The sequence below is a fragment of the Equus quagga genome, chromosome 3, assembly GCF_021613505.1.
Source record: "Equus quagga isolate Etosha38 chromosome 3, UCLA_HA_Equagga_1.0, whole genome shotgun sequence".
Taxonomy (NCBI): Eukaryota; Metazoa; Chordata; class Mammalia; order Perissodactyla; family Equidae; genus Equus; species Equus quagga.
In genome coordinates this window covers 69,117,072-69,137,947 of record NC_060269.1, presented here as the reverse complement: position 1 = coordinate 69,137,947, position 20,876 = coordinate 69,117,072, and the positions used below count along the sequence as shown (strand labels likewise).

Genomic DNA, 20,876 nt, shown 5'->3' with positions numbered 1-20,876 from the left:
TCCCCTTATAGGGTACATTTCAGAATTGAGTTGGGGAGGGAAGAAAGAAGCGTTTTCCTTAAGCAGAAGTGTTAAAATATATACATTCATATCAGGTGAGTAGCAGTCTTACTCCTAGGGGATGGAGTTGTGAGAGCTCCCCACATAAGGGGGTTAAGGTCGTAGAGGGAGGTTTCCAGAGGAAGGAGGAGCCTGTGGGGCTTCAATGAATGAAGACTGGAATTCGTGGAAGGGTTAGAAGATGGAGCCGATCGAGCTAGGCTGTGAGCTAGGATGTCTGCGAGCTAGGGTTCCAGCCTGGGGCCCGAGGCGCAATAGGCCGCTGGCTCTCCGCGCAAGGCCAGGGCAAGCCCAGCGCTGGTCCGGGTCTAGTGGCCGGCGGGCAGGCAGGGCCCCACGTGGCAGGCCCTGGTGAGCCGGGCGGGGCGAGGCGGGGCGGGGCCGGGGCCGGGGGCGGGCCTGCCGCTGACGCGCCGGGTATATAGCCGGGCATGCGCCGTGCCGGGGACGACGCAGGCAGGGGGGCGAGGGCACGCGGCCTCCGCGCGGACGCTCCGACCGACCTGTCGCCGCCGCCGCGGGCCGCCCAAGGGCCTGGCTTGTGAGGTTGCGCGGGCCCAGGTGGCGTCCGCCCGAGCGTCAGGTGAGACGCAGAGGGCGCGCGAGCCGGGACCGCACAGCGCCCCCGGGATGGGGCATCGCGCGGAGGAGCGGGGCGCCTCCAGGGCTCCGGGTCACCGGGTGGGGGTGGGAGCACGGCTGCGCCGAGGACCAGGAACCCGGCCCCGGCTTCCGAAGCTTCGGGCTAGACTAGGGAGGCGCTCCCGAGGAACCGCACACGGCCCGGACGCTGGATGGAGGCGACACCTGGCCTCAGTGCCACGATGGGGGTTACTTGGTGGCAAGGGAAGGGAGGTCTCAGCCGCAGTCCCTTCGGCTGAAGAGCGCGGGCTGTGGGAGCAGGAGGAGGGTGGCCAGAACGAGGATAGCCGCGCTAAAAAGCTCAGAGAGGCTTCCCGGAGCCCATGGACATGAGGATAGAAGCAGTAGAGAGTAGATGGGCACATCTGGTGGGCAGGTCTTGGGGTGGTTCGGATGGGGCGCTGGTGTCTGGACTTTGCTTTCCAGGAACTGTGCTGCCTTCTCCATCCCGGCCAGACCACCTCCCAGCTGAAGATAAATGCCCCCAAATCTCCCAGCTGACCCCGCAGCGGGAGCTGGAGAGTGGCAAGGAGGGACTAAGCCAGACACCAGCCTGGCCTTACCTGGTGGGCATGGCTTTTTAGCTGTTTTTGGTCTGTACCGGACAAGTTAGGTGGTCTGGTTCAGGCTGCCCTCCCTTGGTGGGTTAGAGCAGTGGGACAAAATAGCCGTCAAGCAGTTCACCGTGAGATCCAATTGAGCCAAAAAAATTTCCTCAGTTGTGGGTTGTGGCTTCTGTTTTGAGGATCTAGTGTCTGCCAGGGCCAGGGTGTCCAGGAGGACTGTGTGAATCTGCTCTGGCGAGGGCTGAGTGCTCTCTGGGCCTTTCAGAGGGTTGGGGGCAGGAGCAGCTTTGACCTGGCCCTGCCTCCCTGAGCCACCCAGGGCTTGGATTTGCCTTGAGTCACTCTTCCCTAGGAACCCCAGGCCACTTGGGTCAGCTGTTGGGAGTGGTGGTGGTAGCAGCATGTAGTGGGGACTCGCCTGTCTACCCTGGCTTCTGTCCCGCTCTGCTCCTGACTTGCCCTAGGACCTTGGGAAGGAGGGTTAGTGCTAAGGTCAGACTCGATCTCTGGTCTCTCATCCACAGCGTGTGGGATTAATCCTCACCTCTTAAAACAAAAGCCATAAAAACGGAGAGGAACTTGATGAAGGAAGAGGAAGAATGTCCAGAATCATAGCTTTTAGCAGCCAGAATTAAAAATCACATATTCTGTTTCTTGTTCAGAAGCTCAGAGGCGAGTTTTTCATAAATCGTGTGGTAGCCAGGGGATGGACTGGTGGTATTCTTCTTGCCCTTGGTTTGCAGGTATGACTTGAGGGCACCAGAGAATGATTGGCCTTGTCATTTAGGCAAGGAGAAGAGTAAGAACTGTGGGCTTCTGGAGGTACCAGAGCTCCGTGGCTCTCAGTAGTCATTTGTCCCTTCAGTATGTAATTATAGTGTCTGGTCTGTGCTTGGGTCTGCACTGGCCAGTGGAGAGTGCAAAGAGGGGGTGGGGCCTGGCTTCTGCAGACTCTTGGGGAGAAAGAACATCCTTACGTGAAGAATAAGGTAGCACCGCAAGAGAGGTCACACTGTTGTGCTGAGTTATGTTCAGAGAGGACAGCACTCCACTAGAGATGGGGTAAGGTGGCAGAAGTCGTCCAGGCTTTTGAGCCCGATGAATCTGTGTTCGGATCCTGGCCCCGTCACTCTCCAGCAGGGACAGGTTTCCTAACCTCTGTGCGCCTGTTCTCTCTGCTGTGCGGCATGCTGTCGCTGCCTAGACCGTCGTTGTCATGCTGGAGCGGGATGGTAGTGACGGGATGGAGTGGATTATTTAGGGCTCCCAGCAGCTGGTAGAGAGGTTGGGTTGTAGGAACGGTATGAGGCCAGACTTAGGGTTGATTCACCTCCTCTGCAGGGACAGGGATGCAGTTTCCCTGCCTTTCTTGGTAGGCCTCTTTTCTATAGCCTGCCAAGGATTGTTCCACAGATTCACTGGGCAAAGGAAAAAGATTTTTTTCCACCTTTAGTTTTGTGAACTACACTGATTTCTTCAGGTAATGGAAATACTCCTTTGCTGGGCTGATAGCAGGTAGGAAGTTCTGGTCAATGCGTGTGTTTGCTGCTCTGTGTGTGTGCACAGTATTTATCAGTCGTTGGGTTGGGTCTGTTTTCCAACCCTTCCCACCTTTTTTCTGTTTCCCTACCTGCTCTCACCCCACTCTATTCCAAGAGGAACGTCAGTCCATGTCCAATATGTACAAGGTCTTGGGGTCTAAGTGGGAGTGCTGTAAATAGATTGGATATATCTGGAAAATAGGTCCTCCTTCTCCCCACTCTGCCAGAATAATTCAGCCTGTTCACACTCGATGCCTAAGACAGTACTGCTTAGGCATCTTGGAGAGCCGCAGACCGTAGGATGTTGAACTGGAAGAACTGTGAGAATCTTCGAGTCTAACCGCTTTGTTTTACAAGGGAAACTGGATCTAAACAGGTTAATTGGTGTTCCCAAGTCACGTTGCTTGCTAGTGGCCAAGAGGCTTGATGGAGAAGACCGAAGAAAGGTTTGATTTTTATTCTAAAGGTGATGATGAAATTGCTGATAATCCTAGTCTTTTCCTTGAAAATGTGAAGAGGAAGGAGCCAATGTCCCTGACTCCTCTTTCTCTCTCCAGACTCCCTGGAGACGTGAGAGGGTAGGGAGGGGATGAGAGGAAGGGTCATGCTGCTGGGGCCCCAGAATGGACCCAGTGGATGTCTGCAGTGGGACTTCTCCGTCCTCGGGACTGGCGGCTGGCAGAATGCTGGTAGATGAGGAGTCCAGAGTCTGCTGCCAGCCAGGGCCTCGTGCCTTCCCAGGGGTCAAGCAGGGCAGCCTTACCACAAGGTGTCTGAGACCCAGCTGCCTTCTCTCTCCCCTTACTGTGGCCATTTATGCTCCCAGAGGTTGGGTCCGGCTGAGATTCGGAGGCAGAGCCCTTTGTGGGCCCTCTGGGACCCTCACAAAGGCCGGAGGGAGGGCTGGCATGCCCAGCCACAGGAGACCAAACTCCCTGCCTTGAAAACTTGACATCCAACTGGTTCCTAGGCCTCCCTACCTCCGTCCTCCAGCGTCGGGCCCAGGAGAGTCCAGGGCTCAGTGGAATGAGAAGGTGACTGTCCTGAAACCTAGAGGCTCTTAGTGCACTCACTGTTAGTGGTTAATAAAAAACAGCAGCTGAAAGTTGAGGATAAAAAAAAATTGTATTTTAAGCAATTCATTTTACCTTAAAAAAGTGTGTATTGTTATATGGCAAACTTTTGATTTAAGGCTGAGGCCTTTTCTTTGAGTCTCTAGGTCCCCTAATTAGACTTGCAAAATGTTTGTGTGTAAAAATCACACCTACGTGTATCACCTGTGATTTCTTGTTTCCTTTATTAAATTTTTTTCACTAGGCTATATATTCACATAGTTCAAAAATCAAAAGGATAAAAAATCAGGTAAAAAAGCAACATATACACACAAATACACAAACCATGTATACAGTGACACATCTGACTCCTGTCCCCCTTCTTACAAATGCTACAAGTTAGCATTTAGACACATTGTTTAGCACCTTGTTTGTTTCACCTAGCAACTGTCCTAGCTTTCTTCATATCCGCATATGGATTATTGTTATCATTCTTTTATTGTAGCTGCATATCGTTCCAGAATATGGAAGTACAATAATTGTTTAACCAACATATGTTGCCTCCCTCTCTTCCCCAATTTGGGTTGTTTCCAGTATTTTGTCATTATGTACAATGCTGCAGTGAATAACTTTGTATAAATGGCATTTCCTACATGTGCTAGTATGACCATAGAAGAAATTCTCAGCAGTGGGATTGCTAGGTAAAGGATATATCCATCTGTTAATTAGTTTTCATTCAAAAAAATAATAAGGTAGGAATTTAAAAGATATCTGCAAACCGGTCCATGTGCAGAATCCTCCTTTTTTATTGCACACGCCTAATTTAATCTTTTTTTTTCCTGTTTGTAACACATCTTTCTAGATGAGCAATTCCCACACTTTTTGATCCTAGGATTCTTAATATTGTCTTTTGTTTATGTGGCTGTATCTATTGATATTTACCATGTTTGGAATTAAAACATTTAAAAAGTTATTTATTCATTCACTTAAAATAATAAAAGTAAGGTCATTACATGTTAGCATAAAAATATTTCTATGAAAAGTAACTTTGAAAATGAAAAAAGGAAAGAATGGCATAGTTTTTATATTTTTTCAGACATTCAGGATATCAAAATGATTTATTAGATGATAACGAGGTAACAGATTATAATGGATATAAGTTTGCTAGTAGATACTCAGTTGAAGTCCTGAGAACAAACTCATGTCATCTCTGAAAACACAGGTTTATATCCTAAACTTCTACCTTAGACATTTCAAGAAAACTCAAAAATGAGAGAGAAAAAGCTTTTCACTTCTTAACATTATAATAAAAATAGTTTTTACTTTACAGACCTCCTGAAGTGATCTCAGCGGCGCCAGGAGTCATCTTGGACCACAGTTTCAGAATTGCTGCTCTAGATCACTTAGTTTAATTTTTTAGAAATCAAAACTTTTTCTTTCTGCATTTATATTTCAGTTACTATTTAATAAAGTTATAATCATAGAAACAGAACTGGCATGAAGAGATTTGGGAATAGGCGCAACAGACGCTTGGCAAATGCATCCTTGACTGGCGGCCGTGGAGGGGCCTGTTTGCTGCAGGGCCGCGCGGAGGGAGAGGAGGGGATTGGCCAGGCCAGTGGAGCTCAGCTAGGAGAGCTTCCACTCCCTGCAGACAGACACAACACCGTCTCTGTTCCAAAGCTGCTTGTAGAATGTGTGTGGAGATGATCTGAGTACACGTGGAAAGTTGTATGCTATCTTGTGATGTTTGTTAAGCTCCATTGAGTGGAACAGACAAGAGACACAAGGAGGCTGGAGGAAGGTGAGGTGATTGGGGGCAGGAATGGTCTGGGAGGGCTTCCTAGAGTTGGAATTGAGCCAAGTTTTGAAAGCTAGGAAGAAAGGAGAAGGGAGAGGGGTCCTGGCAAGGAGAGTTGTGTGAATAATGGCACAAAGGTGTCTATTCCTGGGGCAGGTGGTCGACGTAGGCCAGAGTGGCTGATAGAGGGAAGAAAAGGGACCTGAATAGAAATTTAGGTTGGCACCAGCAATTCTGAAGGGTTCTGGGGTCTAAGGTGCCGATCTTCTCTGAGAACTCTTGCCTGTTTCCATGTCAAAGGCTGCTATTGCAGCGGCCCTCTGTCTTGGGGTCCAGCCAGCCCTTATCTGCAACAACTCATGGCCCCCAAATCTCCATCCTTTGCACCAGTCCACTTACTCCAGCCTCCCACGTTGATTATCAAAAGTAATGCTTACTTATTGTAAAGAGGAGTATAAAGAAGCATGGGAGGAAAAGTCTGTAATCCTGCGGCTTGAGGCACCCTCTGTTAATTTACTCAGCTGCTTATTTATTTAAAGTTTTTATTTTGAACTAATTTTAGACTTAAAAGTTGCAAAAAATATACAAGAGTTCTTTTATATCCCTCACCCTATGGTAAAATTGTGAAGAACAGGAAATCAGCATTGGCGCGATATTAGCTTAACTACAGGTCTTATTTAAATTTCACCAAAATTTTCACCTATGTCCTTTTCCTGTCCCAGGATCCGAGCTTGATCCACACTGCATTTAGTTGTTACTTCTCTTTAGTTTCCTCTAGTGTGTATCGGTTCCTCTGTCTTTCTTAAAATGAGGTCATACATTTTTGGCAAGAATATCACAAAAATGATGTTTCATCCTTTTCAGAGCATCATATCAAGGCATTCATGATATTGATATGTCTTATTACTGATGATGTTTCCTGGATCACTTGGTTACATGGGTGTCTGCTGGACTTCCACGCTGGAAAAGTTACCCTCCCTCCCATGTTGACTCCTTCCCATGCTTCAAATCCCTTTTGCCAGGAGGAGCCTAGCCCTTTTAAAGGCTCGCCTGATTAGTTCTGGCCCATGCAGGATAATTTCTCTATCTAAAGGTCAACTAAAGCCAGTAAACTCCCTTTTGCCAGGTAATGTAACATAATAACAGGAGTGATATCTTATATTTACAGGTCCTGCCCACTCGAGGGCAAGGGTCTTTGGGGTCGTGCTAGAATTCTGCCAACCATAGCAACACAGCCTTAGATGTGTGAGCAGCCCTTGATTCCAGCCTTAAGTGTTTGTTTCCTGTGGCTGCCATAACAAATTACCACAAAGTTGGTGGCTGAAAACAATGGGCATTTATTCCCTCACAGCTCTGGAGGCCAGGAGTTTGAAATCCAGGTGTCAGCAGGACCTCATGCCCTCCGAAGGCTCTAGAGGAGGCTCCCGCCTTGCCTCTTCAGCTGCTTGGGGCTCCAGGTGTTGGTTGCGCTGTGGCAGCATCACTCAGATCTCTTCCTCCATCTTCACATGGCCTTCTCTGTGTGTCTCTGTGTCCACATCTCCCTCTCCTTTATCTTGTAAAGATACTACTCATTGAATTGAGCCCCACCCCCCCAAGTCCAGGATGATTTTATCTCAAGATCCTTAAATAATTATATCTGCAGAGACCCTATTTCTAAATAAGGTCACATTCTGAGGTTTTCGGGTAGACATGGATTTTGGGGGCTATTCTGCAGCCCCCAGCACTCAGGATGGAGGGAAATGTCCTTTGCAAACTCTGGTTCACAGAGCTGCAAAGAAAAGGGAGGTTTCCTTTTTTTAAGATTTTATTTTTCCTTTTTCTCCCCAAAGCCCCCCAGTATGTAGTTATATATTTTTTTTAGTTGTGGGTCCTTCTAGTTGTGGCATGTGGGACGCTGCCTCAGCGTGGCCTGATGAGTGGTGCCATGTCCGCACCCAGGATCCAAACCAGTGAAACCGTGGGCCACGGAAGTAGAGTGTGTGAACTTAACCACTCAGCCATGGGGCTGGCCCCCCAAGGGAGAGTTCTTTTTAGACCTAAGACAGAAAGCAAGCTTTGCTGCTCTTGAGGCCGGGGCCCAGCCTCAGGCTCCTGCTCCCTCATATTGCCACAGATCTGAGAACCAAGTGGGTATAAATTATAAAGCTGGCCTCAGAGGCCCTGTAGCCCTGGGATTCAGACATTGTAATGCCAGTAACTTGCCTCTGTTCAAGGAGCCTAACTGAGTGTTAATTTCCCTGTAGGATGGGCAGGGCAGAGATGGTGGTACCCATTTGGCAGAGAGGGGGAACTGACTTCAAAGAATTTAGATAAATCACAGAATGTCATAGGTAGTCCATGTCTAGTCGAGCAGTTATGAAATGTTGGACCAATGCCCCAGATGAGAGTGAGGTTGACCTATCAGAACTAGATGTCCAGATGCCTGGATCTCACCCAGAAAGCTTGATTCAAGAGAACTAAGGTGAGGCCCTGCTCACTGGGGCGGCCACCTTACAGAACCATGCACAGAGGGAGTCCAGCCCAGGGCAGTTTAGGACTGGAATCCACCTCTGGACTCTATGTGGAGATTTAAGAGGAGAGAGAGAAGCCTTCCCACTTGGTCATCATTAAGCCTTTCCCGTTTCCTAATTGGACTCTAAAATGAACTTTCTTCTTGAAGTAGTACATGTTCATTGTAGAAAATACAGATGGATTGTTAAAAAGAAGAGAACAGAAGTTACCACTAAACCTACAACCTGGAGATAACAGTTTGCTGTCTATTTTTAGTCTTTTTCTGTGAATGTATATATTTTAAGGAAAGGGGGATGCTTTGCTTAGTTTTGTAGGCTCCCTTTTTTTTTTTTTACCTTCACTTAACATATTATGAACATCTTTCCACGTTATTCTTCCCCCAAGTAACTGACATTTATTGAGCGTTTATTGTGCGTCAGGCACTGTATTTATATTCAGTATCTCATTTACTTTTCTTTACTGCCCTAAGGGAGGGACTGTTAGCTTTGTTTTTCTATATAAGGAAAATAAGTCTCCTTGAAGTTGTGACTTCACCCAAGCCTTGAAGCTGGTAACTGCAGGTGCAGGATGCTCACTGAGGTCTGTCTCACTCGGAGCCTGGCCTCTTCATCTCTGGGCTGGAACGATAGATGTTTTGTTATGTGGATTACCTTGCTTTAGTGATCCCCTTCTGTTGTCCATTTAGATTGCTTGCAGCTTTTCACTGTTATGAGCACTGCAAGAATGTAGGCTACAGCCCAAGAATGTAGGGATTTTTGTCTGCTTTGTTTAAAGAATAGCCAAAAACAATTTTAAAAAGAAAGTAGTGAAGTCGGACGTGCTTTACCAGAAAAATTAATAATAAAGAAAAAATAAAATGTGCCATTGACACAGGATAGCTAAAGGGAACAAAAGAGAAGCGCCCAAAAATAGACATTAATATGCGTAGGAATTTAGCCAACAATGATATTCGTTCTTTCTAGTTGTGTGATTTTGAGCAAGTCTTAGCCTCAGTGTCCTCATCTGTAAAATGGGGATGATACCGTACTTCCTCAACTTCAAGTTGCTTTTTTTGTTTGTTTTAATGTTTCTGAAATAGGGAGGTGTCTCACTGATGTGTACATTTAATGCAGTGTCTTTTTCTACTCTGAAAAGTTGTCATCGATACTTATAATTAGGGAAGAAGTGTAGAATGTATTTAATTAAGGTTGAGAAGATTAAATGAGATGATGAAAACAGATTGCTCAGCACAGTGCCTAGGAGGCAGCAATAAATCCTGGCAATTCTCAGTATTCTAAAATTGAGGAAAAGGGGCCGGCCTGTGGCCGAGTGGTTAAGTTTGCGCGCTCTGCTCCGGGGGCCCAGGGTTTTGCTGGGAGCGGACATGGCACCGCTTACCAGGCCATGCTGAGGTGGCGTCCCACATGTCACAACTAGAAGGACCCACAACTGAAAATATACAACTATGTACTGGGGGGCTTTGGGGAGAAAAAGGAAAAATAAAATCTTTAAAATTGAGCAAGAAATGATTGTGGATGAGTTATGGGAGAGTTTAGACGCCCAGCCCATGCCGATTTGGCAGCTAGCATGTAAAGCATCCAGCTCACCCCGTGGTCCTGCTCGGTGATGCTTGTGGGAACCCAGGCACTCTTCAGTGTATCTTTCTGCTCTGCCACCCTTCACACATAAGACTTTGTTCTCGAGATTGTCACTTGCCAGCCTGTGCCTCTGAGCAGGAAGGAAGAGTAGAAAGAGTCGGCACCCACATCTGTGCTGAGACAGCCACCTGTGGCCTCTCAGTGCAAAGGGTATATTTGACTTACCTCTGTTTCTTACCTATTATAGGCTCTAGAGTTAAGGTTTACAAGGAAAATAGACTCTTAATTAAACAATATTGAGATAATTGGCTGACTATTGAAAAAAGGTTAGATTCTCTTTCTCACACTGTGCCAAATTAAATTCTAGATGAATTAGAGATGTAAATTTCCTAAATGCAAGAAAGTATAGATGTATATTTCTATAATTTGAGAATCAGAAAGGATTTTCCAAGCATGCTGCTAAAACCAGAAACCTAGTAGGGAAAAGTGTGATATATTGACTTTAACTCTATTTAAAAATTTTGTCAATAATACCAATTAACAAAATTAAAAGGCAAATGATTTATTAGTAAGATATTTGTAACGTATGACAAAAGGTAAATATGTTTACCATATAGTGAACTCTTAGATACACCAATAAGAAAAAAGATGAATGTATATCAGCGAAAATAGGTAAAGGAAAGTAACAGGCAATTTGTGAAAGAAGAAATATAAATGTTAGTAAACGCGAAAATGTGTTTAGCGACACTGGTAATCAAAGCAGTGCAAATTAAAAGAATTAAAGAATGATTTTTAACCTGTTTGGCAAGGAGGGAATACTATTTTAATACTCACCGTTGGTGAAAATCTTATGCAACAGGCATCCTTTTCCATGGATAGTAGGAGTATTAAATTTAGTTAAATTTTCAGACGGGTGGTTTAGCAAATTGTGTAGTAAGTTCTCAGATATTTGTTGACTGCTGCCCTGGGGGCAGGGACTGGCCCCCAGCCAACTTGTTCCTGGCTGTCACTGATTCCTTTTCTTCTATAGCAAGATCTCCTCTACTCCAAGGTCTTTCCCTGCACCCTGCAGCCAGGTGAGGCTGAGGGAGGGGCAGCCCGCTCACCTGAAGGCCTTCTGCACTCCTTCTCTATGCCTCCCCCCCGCCTGTCGCCCCACCACCCCAGGGTGCTGGGCTGTTCTCCGAAAGGGCGGGGGAGGAGAGCAGACCTGCACCCTTGGTGCTTTTCTCATTACCTTTACTGGAAGCCTGAAATGTTGGTGTGTGTGGGAGAAGGGGGGGCGTCCTGCTAGTCAAGAGAGCCCTGTAAGTCAAGGGCGGGCTGAACTGTCAGTACCTCATCCTTTCCTGGAAGCCAGAGGGCTCCCGGCCAGCCTCCAGGGACACTGTTTCCTTAGAGCACAGAATCAGGGTGAGGTGGAGCCATGTTGGCCTGAGGGAAGCTGGCCCTGCTTCTCCGACCAGGAGGTGAGCCAGAGGTGTAAGGCCCTGGATGGAGTCCCTTCCTGCCTCTCCTTCTCTCCCCCTGCCCTCTGATGTGTGGCCTGGGCTCTGCTGTCCCAGGCTTGGGTGACATTGATTGGGGTGTACGTATTTTAATGCCGACCTTTTCCCCCATGCTGGAGCTTTCCATCTGAAAGGCCAGACCACTTTCCAGATGCCCAGTCCCTGGGTAGTTTCCAGGGACAGTAAACCATGACTGTCCTCATCATCTTTCCCAGAAAGGTGCAAAAAGTACAAAGTCACCCACTCCCCCAGACTCAGGCCCCTAGCCAAAGGGGCCTTTGGGGCAGCCTGACCAGCCCTAGGAACAGAGATTCTGTCTGGGTTCCTGCTCCTCCCGCCTCGCTTGCCCCCTGACGCCCAGCAGGAACTGTGGAGCTACCTCCCAAGACAGAGACCTTGAACATGGGTAAACCGTGGTGTGTGCACAGCTCTGCTGGCCAGATTGTGCCTGTGACCTTGGCTTTCCTCATGCCACTCCCTCTTGGCAGCCACTCGCGAGCCCCTCCCCCCGCATTTCAGGATGTGTGCAGTTGGCGCTGCAAGAGAGGTGGTGTGCCACGGGACCGAGATTCAGCGTTTCCGTGAACGGCTGAGAAATTCTAGAAACAGCCCGTACTTGTGGGGTTTCCTTTCCTTTTCTTCCCTGCCACAGGGAAGAACTGACACGTTATTTTTGGCAGGATTATCCGGTGATTGCCCATCCTCGGCGCGTTCGTTTTTGGGACTGTAGGAAAGGGAGGCTGTCTGCCCGGGCCTCCCGCTCTCCCACCACCTTCCTTTTGGATCCCCCGCCCCACCTTATGTTTTCCTTTAATTTTTCTCCATTATGTTTTATATTCCAATTCCTGACAAACTTCTCTGGCTCTCTGGGGACCTTCAGCTCTCTTGGAGCTGCAAGAGAAGAGATCCCACCCCCTCAAGTTGCTCTTAGTTCAGCTGGGGTTAAAGACCAAAGGACAGTGAAATTCCAGACTGGGTGGCCCTGTGAAATGCACAGTGGGAAGTTCACACACGCGTTCAGCAGATGGTCTCTGGGGCTGACTTCATGCCAGGCACTCGCTCCTGCAGGCTCTGGGGCAAACTCAGGCCCAGAGTCTCCACCATTGTGGAGTATGCAGTCTAGTGGGAGAAGAGATAATAAATATGTAGACAAAACAAAAGAAAGAAGACTATTTTAGATAGTGGTTTATACTAAGAAGAAAATAGGGTGTTGAGATTGTGAATAACGGTGTGGGTACCTTTTTTGTTTGTTTTTAACCAGGTGGTCCTCCACTTTGAGTAGGTTACATTCGAACTGAGACCCGATAAGACCATCTAGGGGAAGAGCATTCTAGGTAGAGGGAACAGCAAGTGCAAAAGCCCTGAGGTCAGAATGGCCTTGATGTGTTAAAGGACAGAAAGAACACTGGGGTGGATGGATCCTAGTGAATGAGAGGGCTCAATAATAACATCAGCAGGGTCAGCAAGAGCCAGATGACAGTACTTATAGACCAGGAAAAGGAGTTTAGATTTTATTCCACTTGTACTGGGAAGCCATGGGAGAGTTTAAAGCAAAGAAAGTGCTATGATCCGATTTGTAATTTAAAAGGGTGACGTTTTCATTGAGTTGTACACTTAAGATTTGGGCACTTTATATGTATATAAAAAAAGAGAGAAAGGAATCTGATAGAGGGGAGGTAGGTGCCCAGTGGAAGCTGGAAGGCTGGTTAAGAAATTCGATTATTTCAGTATTTTGTTTCGAGTAGCATTTCAGCATTTCCTCCACTTGAATTCCCTGTGCTCCATCTCCTTTAGAAGGAACACTGGCAGTGGCTCGTGTCCTCAGGGGATTTCCGGTGTGGTGTGTTCAGATTCAGACACTCCTCCCAATCTTCCTGTGGGAGAGAGCTTGAACAACGAGTAGCTTCAAAAGGCAGTCGGCGTAAAAACTTGTGATGCGCACTCAGTGTTGCTGCGGCTGTAGCTCATGCACTTGGTTGTGTGCTGTTCGCCGTTGTGAGCTGTGTCAGTTTATTCGTCCACTCATCTGCTGATGGGCTTCTGGGTTGCCTCCAAGGTTTTTGTTACTGTGAATAGTTCTGCCCTAAAAATTCTTATATCCATCTTTTTGTTTTTCTATGTTTGAGGTCGAAAGTCACCCAAAATGAGCATGTCTGAGTTGCAAGCTAAAATCACAGAGACCCTTTCAGGTGGCAACCTGATTGCCCCTTGGGGTTGGGGTCTGCTGGAGAGGGTAAGCCTTTAAGACTGGTTAGAATGTTGATCCCTTTTTAATAGGCAGGCAGTGTGTAGGCCGCAGGGGAGTGGAAATACCTGCATAAGTAGTTGTGTTGTTATGGAAGTCACTTCTCTTGTACCATTTTGTCCTGCAGGTGCTGCTATACCCACAGCCTTGAGGGGCATTTTAAGCTGAGGAAGGAGCTTTTTTGCCCATGTGGGTCTTTTGTGGCCCTGATCTGTATCTGAGTGTGATAGGAGTCAGAAACCAGGTTGCCTTTGCTCTGGAATCCAGCTGTGTGTTCTTGACAGCCTCCCTCTGGAGCTCTGGCCCGGGCAGAGACGGAAGAGTCAGGAAGGCAAAGGGCTGGGGTCTTCCTGCTCTCCTTCGCACCTTTGACAAGACGCTTCTCCGCTCCTGCCCTTGACTCCATGACCTTAAATGTTGCATCTTCGGTAGTCTCTCAAGAGGGCGAGGGTATGGCTATTTACGTATGCTTTTGCATTTACATATTCATGCAGCCAGTACTTATTTCTATCCTACCAGTCTCCTAGGATTGTTTGAAGTAAACAAGAAAGTTACCTGGAAGTATTAGAACTCTCGTTCTAAGACATATACCATTGAGACAAAGAGTGGTAGGATGCCGAAGGAGGTGAGAATGCTTCCTAGGTGGGATGGGACTTGGGTGGGAGTATTTGGGGTGGATCAGAGATGGTGCTTTTGCCTGCAGTTCATCTTTTTTTAATTTTTTGTAGCATCCAGGCCCCTCGCACCCTGTGGAGCGAGTGTTCGGAACACATGCAGACTACCTTCAGCTTTCTTTCAGAGGTTAATCGGACTTCCTAGCCCCATGGCTGGGTGTGGAGACAGGAGATGCCCGGGTGGGGCATTCTGCGTGGAGCCCAGGGTCCAAGCAAGAGAGTGACAGCAGGGGAGGGTGAAAGGTGATGGAGCCTAGTTGAGGGACCCTCGACTACCAGGCAGAGGGACTGAACTTTGCTGCTGGATGGTAGGCAGTGATGGAAGTGTGTGTTCTAGCAGGAGACTACTGTGATCAAAGTGTGCGGAGAAGATTAGAGGGGCGGAGTGGGTGCGAGTGACCAGCAGCAGTAGTGGGCTGCAGTGAAGAGAGGCACTCTGGTCACTGGGCGAGGCCCACAGTGGGCAAGCAGAGGGTATGGGAAGGCCTCTGGCCTCACTAGTCAGATGGTAATTGCTGTTGACCTTGGACCAGAGAATGAGCCACGTGGGAGACTGAGATGGTGGGAGGGGAAGTAGAGGAATTATGATTCAGGAACGTGGTTACTCAATCTCCTTCCCTTTTTGCCACCTTTCTCACTCTAGTTTGGAAATGTGGGTTTTTTTTCCCTTTTTCCCAATTTGTTGCTCATTTTCCAATTTATTACTCATTTCTTACTCTGCTGATTATTATTTACGGTCCTTGAGAAATCTGAGGCCCAAGTTGCAGCCTGTGCTTTCTACTGGGGGCCCTCCCTTGTCATGTGTTCATGAGCAGTAATTTCAGGAAGGTTGCGTGCTGGGCGGGGACGGGCCGCCACTGGACACCAGCTCTTCTTGCCCTCTTGGGTGAAGAAATCTGAAAATCTAACAAGCTCTGGGTCTTCCTCAACTAGTGGTCCTCAGATTTGAGTGGGCATCGTGATCACCAGGAGGGCTTCTGAAACGGTTTGCTGGGCCCCACCCAGAGTTTCTGATTTAGTAGGTGGGGGTGGGGCTGAGAATTTGCGCTTCCAGCAAGTCCCCAGGTGTTGGTGGTGCTGCTGGTCCATCCGGGGACCACACTTTGAGAACTACTTTCCTAGAGAAATTGTCACATAAAATTCAGCATCTCAGCTGTAGAGATTGGCGTAGTCAGAGTCTTTGAGGAGGAATGGTGGGCTTGAGCTGGCTTAAGGAGGGGAGGGTTGTAAAGGGGGAGATGGTGGTGCAGGAGGTCACTGAGGGAAGAAATGGGTGGGCTGGCCACAGGGCAAATAGAGTCTTTGCTGCAGACAGAGCAGTGGAGCTGGCCTGGGGCCTGGCTTCTAGCAGAGGTCACTGCCCCACGAAAACCAAGCGTGCCTCTGCCCACTGTAGCTCAGTGTCTTATAAAGGCCAACTGTCCGGGAAGGGCCCACCTCACCTCCCAGAGTGGTGAGCCTGGGGCTCAGAGGACTCTTCTTAGCCATTTTGGGAAGAAGGGAGCATAAGAGACTTCCTGTGAGAGGCCCTTGGTGACAAATTCTGACCAGAGTGTTGCTGCCAGGGAGTTTTAGTTGGCATTTGTAAATGGCCCTCCTGCTACAGCAAGAGTTGAACAGACTTGTCTCAGCCTGATTTAGGCAGTGATGAGGGTAGGGTTGATCTTTTTGAACTCATTTTGATACTTTGGTTAGGAGGATGGTGATGTGGCTTGTTTGTCTCCTTGTAGCTGCTAAACAGGAGCCTATTCAGTTCTTTCATGGAAAACTGTGAGCCCAGCAGTCCCACGGGGCAGGGGAGGCAGCTCAGGCTGGGGTCAAGCTGGGAGAAAGAAGCCTTGCTCTTTAGACCAAACAGTGCTGTGTTCTCCTGTCTGGACACCAGAGAGCCTCCTCCCTGGTCTCCTGGTTTCTGTTCTTGTCCACCTTGAGTCCGTTCTACACACTGCAGCCAGACTGGTATGCTAAAAGCAAATCTGATCACATTTCCTTGGGAAATGATCCCCACTGCCCTCCAGATGAAGTCCAGCCTCTTTAAGTTAGCCTTCAGCCCTGTTCCTGCCCTGGCCCCCAGCACGTCCTCTTATGTGTGCCCTGGCCACGCTGGACTCTTCAGTTCTTGGATGCGCCATCTTCTCCGAGTCTTTCCAAATGCAGTTGCATCTTCCTGGGACATTCTGGCCTGCTTTTATACGCCCTTCAGGTCTCAGCTAAAATCATGTTTCGTTTTGGAGGCCTCCCTGACCCATGAAACTAGATTTCACTGCCCTGCTCTGTTCTCCATACCTTCCTGTCCTCCACCTCGTGCCTGCCTGTGGTGGGTGGTGTGGATTGGCTTGTGCACGAGGCATCCACGCTAAATAACTGTGGCTTACTCCTGTTGTCCTCGTGTGTTTAGTAATAGTACCTCCTTTCACTGTCAAGTGCACTACTTTGGATAATAAAGTATGGTCCAACCTACTAGAAGTAGAAAATCAAAAACTATGCTTTTCAGGGGCCAGTCCAGTGGCGTAAAGTTAACAGTTCATGCGCTCTGCTTTGGTGGGCCAGGGTTCGCATGTTCAGATCCCAGGTGTGGACCTATACACCGCTTGTCAAACTATGCTGTGGAAGCATCCCACATACATATAAAATAGAGGAAGACGGGCACAGGTTTTAGCTCGGTGACCATCTTCCTCACACACACATGCACACACACAAACTATACTTTTCAGACATCCTTTCACTGACATTCCCAGTGTGACTTGGATTCTGCTAGTTAGCTGCACCTGATCCACTCTTCCTGAGGGTGGACCCCAGGACATCCATTTTGCTGCTGTGGCTCATGGCAGGGGCAGCAGCATTCTGGAGCAGGCAACTGCTTTATGCCACAGCTCCCTGATGGTGGCAGGGACAGCAGCTCCGTGGCGGTCTGGCTCTGCACTGTGATTTTGGGAGTAGCTCCTGAAAGCTCATTCTAGAGTCTCTTTCTTCAGCTCTTCCTATGATTCTCTAAGCCATTTAGTATGTTGTACAAAATCCCTTTCTGCTTAAATTGCCTAACTGAACCCTGGTCAGTACATAACCCTTGTCATCATCGTTCTTGTGGTTCCTTGTTGAATCATCTGCTTTCCCAGCTCGGTCAGGCAGGAACGTGGCGTCCCCAGTACCTAGCGTTATTCCCTGTGTGAAGGCGGTAGGCAGGGAATGTTTGCTGAGTGTTGGACTTGGACTGAGTTTGTAAAAGTCCAGTAGGTGTAATCAGCTTCTCCATCAATGAAGATAAACGAGATCAAAGGAACTGGGATTGTTCAGTCGAGAGAAGGCGAGTGATAAGTAATTGTGACACTGACTTGAGATCATGTCTGAGGGCCTTTGTGGGGTAGAATGCCTGTGAAAGGAGGCACGGAGCTCCCTGTTCCTTCTGCAGCTGTTGGGGCCGTGCAGACAGACCTCGCTGAGGAGGGAGGTTGGGCTTGCACCTTGCAGCAGGTGGTGCGGGGAGGGCCCTCCTTGCCTTCAAAGAACAAAAATCTGTTGGAAAGACTCCCTGGGAGACCAGGCAATTAGGAGTTTAAAGTAGTTGGAGAAGAGTGGTCCAAGAAGGCTTCCTGGAAGAAGAGGTAATCCAGTGCTCTGAGAATAGGCAGGATTCGGGTCTGTGTGAGAGGATTGGCCTGAGGGCTTGGAGGACAGGGAGCAGAAGGAACAGACCTACAGTGCACACTGTGCTATGACCTTTAAGCTATCTCTCATTTATCAGATGCACCTGGGCGGTTGGACGTTTCATAGCTTAATTGTGCGGGGAGGCACGTGGTAAGTTAGTGGCAGGACCCACATTTGAATGCACGTTTGCCCAACTTGTCATGCCGTCTGATGGTATAGCCACTAGATCATACATTTTACTTATTTATTTGACTCTGAATAACAAGTCCGGGAGTTTTGCTTCAACTGCGTGACGTAAGTGGTGGATGGAAGCACCGTGTTTCCTAAGCCTCATGCCAGGCGGACCCTGTGGTCTGACAAACAGGAGTGGACTTAGAGGGACAAGAGGTCAGAATTTTGCAACTGCGTGTCTGGGAAATGTTGATGGATGAGTGATGAGAATAGAGGTGACTCTTGTCCCGGGGGGTTCTGGGTGGGGAAGCCCTGGCTGGTTCCCGCTCAGTGGGCTGCTTGACTCAGTCAGTCAGTTTTGGAAGACTGCTTTGCTTTGCCAAGCTCAGGCTCTGGCTGGAAAGGTGGAGCTTGGCAAATGCACTCCCTCCCTCCCCCTCTCCCCTGCTGATCACCCCTCCCGGCCTGGCTGTCATTCCCCTCAGGGCTCAGCATGTGGCTAAATCAGCCATCTGCAGTGGCCAGCTGTGCTGGCTGCCCAGGGCCCTGACACCAGTCAGCTCCTCCAGCCTGCCTCCCACAGGCACTGACACACACAGTGGGGGCTCAGTAAATATTGGTCGATGAGCAGCAGCTTGCTGGTTCTAATTTTGTTCCCTGCTTCTGGGTCACTACTACCTTTTTTTTTTTTTTTTTCCAGTTTTGCCATCCTGCCCGTCGCAGCAAGGGGAGGTTTCATGGGGACAGTATGTGGGCCACTACCTCTAGGTAGCCCCTCCCCCTCCCCCCAGCAGCCCTCCTGCACTGTGTGTGGAAATATCCCACCCTGGGTGGCCTTTGGCTGAGCGGAAGCTTGAGGCTAAGGTTCTGGGAGTAGGAGCTGGAAGAAGAGAACACATCCTTTTAGGGAATGGAGGAGAGAACCAAAAGAGACAAGAATGGGCCAATTGAGTCCTGGACCTTTAGGGCAAGGCTGAGGGCTGGCTTTCAAGCTGTAATGTTTGCAGTGGACTTGGGAGGGCTTTCAGCTTATCCAAGAGGAGAGTGGCCTCTTGGACAATGTTGATTTGGTGGGTGGGGAGGGCCATAGGCTGGGTAGTTTTTCTCAAAACTCTTTGAACTCCAGAGAGCCTGTAGGACAGTATTTACTTGAGTACCAAGCTGTGAGACTACTGGTGTTCTATGGGGTCTCTTGGGCCTTGCTCAGATGACTGTATCATTATTAGCTTGACCATGAATATTGGGAGTATACTAATTATTTGTAGACCACTTGGCGGTTTTCATAGTCAAACGTATTAAATACTGCTTTTACTGGTTCTAGATTTTGTGCCACAAATCTTGTGTCACTTAACGATGGGAACACATTCGGAGAAACGTGTGGCCAGGTGACCTCATCGCTGTGCAAACATCACAGAGTGGGCTTACTCAGACCTAGACAGTACAGCCTACACACCAGGGCTGTGGTACTGATCTCCTGGCACCACCGTCATCTGTGTCGCATGTGGTCTGTTGTTGACTGAAACGTCATTATGCGGCACACAACTGGACTTAGAAAGTTGTAACTCCTTGATTAGTTAGAAGAAGAATTACCCATGTTTTCTTCTATTGCCTTACCTCCCTCCTCCCCTTCCGCTAGGACACATCAATGAGTTGAAGTTAAAAAAACAAGCAAAAAGAACACTCCAGTTATCGCTAATGTTAGGTAAGCATTATTCTGGGTAATTTTCCAGGCATGCTCACAGATAAACGGATTTAGAGAAATAGATACAAATGCTCCTATAAAAAAGCATTAAAATTTACCTGAATGTAACAGAAGAAACTGTAGTAAAATTAAAGGAATTATTAAGCTTTAAAGAAGTGTGTTTTTCACAAGAGATTGTTTCCTAAAAGACCCCAAAAGGTTAAAAAAAAAGTTTGCGGATCATATTTATGATTACTTATTTACATTTTAGACAGTATTTACTGACTCTTTGGTATGAAAAATGAGGACATTAGCATTTTCACATTTTTTTCTCATCTCCTTTCTTCCCAGGAATCTCTTGATTGTGTTAATTATATTATTGTCCATTTTTATAACATTTAGATTCTGTCAACCGTCACCCCCGTAATTGGTTTTTATTTCCTATTTGAAGGGTCTTACTGCTTACCATCAGTCTTCTTGCCATGGTTTCTGCGTTAACTAGCTGCATTCCGTTGTCATGTCGTTTTTCCCCCCTAGGAAGGGGGCTGTGGTCTCAACTTTTTTCATGATTCAGAATTTCTGCTTCTTGTCGCTACAAAATCTGTGTGACATCTTGGCTGGGGATAACATTCGTGATTCATATTTTCTTTCTCAGAATTGTGTAAATATTGTTGCATTTTCCTCTGATACTGAATGTTGCTATGGGGAAGGTGAGGGCAGTCTGAATTTTCTGCAACTTAAAAGAAGTTTTATTATGTTTTTGTAATAAAATATTTTGGTGAAAAAATGTTTCTTCTGGATGCCTGAAAAAGCCTTTGACTGTTCAGCAGCTTAACCAGGCAACACCTCAGTGCTGAGCATTCTGCATCAAACTTTTGTGGAATACAATGTGGTATTTTAATCTTCAGCTTCTGTTTTCCTTTCATTTCAGGGAAGTCTTGTGTTATTTACCTTTGAACATATCTTCTAGCCCATTCTCAGGTTCTCTACTTGAGGAACACCACTTATCCCTATGTTGGTACCTTTGTCTTCTCTCTGTTTGCTCTAATTTGTCTTTCCGTCTGCACTCCCTCTATATCTCAAACCTTCTTTTGTCAATGTTTCTATTTTAAATTACGTTCTAATTCATTACTTCTTCAGTGGTGTGGTTTGGTTCTGGTTCTGTGAGCCTGCACTCCCTCTGTCTCCTGTTTTATGAC

The 20,876-nt window shown here is 47.7% G+C and overlaps 1 protein-coding gene across 2 annotated transcripts in view; it reads left to right on the top strand.

Moving 5' to 3' along the window:
- Nucleotides 1-506: 506 nt before the first annotated feature.
- The window catches only part of SLC39A14 (solute carrier family 39 member 14), a 41,307-nt gene continuing 20,937 nt past the window's right edge, over nt 507-20,876 (top strand). The window contains exon 1 of one of the 2 annotated variants that reach the window (XM_046656517.1): nt 507-643. The gene's annotated coding sequence lies outside the window, so the exon portion shown is untranslated. Of the gene's footprint in view, nt 644-17,758; nt 17,783-20,876 lie in introns of those variants that run through there. The other variant, XM_046656516.1, reaches the window with a different exon arrangement.